Source organism: Bemisia tabaci, chromosome 10, assembly GCF_918797505.1.
Source record: "Bemisia tabaci chromosome 10, PGI_BMITA_v3".
Classification (NCBI taxonomy): Eukaryota; Metazoa; Arthropoda; class Insecta; order Hemiptera; family Aleyrodidae; genus Bemisia; species Bemisia tabaci.
The window spans coordinates 12,984,989-12,986,907 of record NC_092802.1 but is presented as its reverse complement, the minus strand read 5'-3'; positions in this window follow the sequence as shown (position 1 = coordinate 12,986,907).

Sequence of the window (1,919 nt, the reverse complement as noted above, 5' to 3'; positions counted from 1 at the left end):
ATGTATTTGGTCCCTATCTTTGCATGGAGAGTTTGTCTTGATGTAGAGGTGGACTCTCAGGATAGCGAGGGATATCCCCTCCATTTTTGCCTCAACTTGAGAGCTTAATTTTTTTGAGCTTGTCGATAAAATCGAAATTAAATCGCCATTTACCGCGATTTTTATTTCGGAAATATCGCTATAAATTTCCTGGCGATAAAATTACGATTTTATCCCGATAAGATCGAGGATAATCACTCAGGTGTAAATGATCCTATAGCAATTCTATTGCCGATAAAATTGCAATATATCCCGATGTTTCCGTTGAAAAATGCTACTTGGATAAAGCTATAGCAACTATCGCATACTTCAGAGTGAATTGCCGTTTGAATTCCCTGTTGAATTGTCCCTGCGGCCTGATTGTTGAAATTGATAGACAAAGCTATAGACAAAGAAGACAAACGGGATATGAAGGGATCCTATACTGGTGGAAGCGGGTGGTTGCAATGGACGAAAGACGTAGGTAATGGACTAACTAATAACTACCTACGAGACACCTCACAGTTGGTCATCATTTACCCCCTTAGTCTATAAGAACCACGTGACTGAACCACTAAGATCGCCCTTACTCACCGCTACTCTATCGTTTTGTCTATCAATTTCAACATTCAACCCGATTTTGTTCCCTGATTTTGCACGCTTAAAACATCGATTTCGATGTACTTTCTACATATCTTTCTGATGTGGGAATTAGTATGAACATAGATATAAAAGTGAGAAAATGCACCGCCTGGTGACGTCAACCGGTGGCATTTCCCATTTAAATACGATATATATTATAGCAGATGAGATCGTTTTGTCATACACATACATAAAGCCGCTTTTATAGCGCAGCCTCGCGCTCTGCGACGCCCAATCGCCATTGCCCCCTATCCTCCCAGAGATCATCGTTTTTTCATAAATTCTCTAATAATTGCTCAATATATGAACCGAGGGTATCTCGTGTTCAGTTTACTCAGTATATTTTTATTTAAACACGAAATTCATTAAATTTCAGACACATGCAAACTCTTTATCGAAAGAGAGTACTCAGGTTTTTCTCTCAGGTGCGAGGAATTTGCGATTTGACTGTTGATTCTCATGTAAAACTTCGCAAGAAACACGATAAAGCTACTGGTTTTCTGTGAAATCATCTTCCAAGCTCAAGAACAACTCTCAAGTTGAGGCCAAAATTGAGGGGATATCCCACGCTATCCTGAGCTGAGAGTCCACCTCTACATCAAGACAAACTCTCCATGCAAAGATAGGGAGCAAATATATTAGCAGGGTTGCCGTGTTTACAGTTTTGGAGTCCCCTAATAAATTGGCAGCCCTGTCAACGTATTTGCCCCCTATCTTTGCATGGAGAGTGTGTCTTGATGTAGACGTGGACTCTTAGGATTACGTGGGATATCCCCTCTATTTTGGCCTCAACCTGAGAGCTTTTTTTGAGCTTGGGAGTTGATTTCAGAGAAAACCAGTGGCACCATCGTGTTTCTCGCGAACTTTTACATTAGAATCAACAGTCAAATCGCAAATTCCTCACACATGCAACATCTCCATTGACTCAAACTTCTGACTTCCAGATCCGGAACGAAGTTAAACCATTTTAGTGGATAATCATGCAGTGGAACTGCAATAATTTAGGTACATAGAAATCAGCAGTCAAACTGGAAAAAATGTTTTCATCAGACGAAATTCGGCAACATTCGAAAGCTCATAGGTCGTTTTTCCTTAGCGCGGGATTGCTCCACTCAGCGCTGACCCATCTCGCGAAATCCACCCCGTGATCAAAATTTCACCGTTACAACGACAACCCTCTAGGGCGGCCCCGTGAGCGGCGCGACGCCTGCGCCCCTGCGACTTATGCAACCGTCGCGACACCAGTGCAGCCTGAGCTG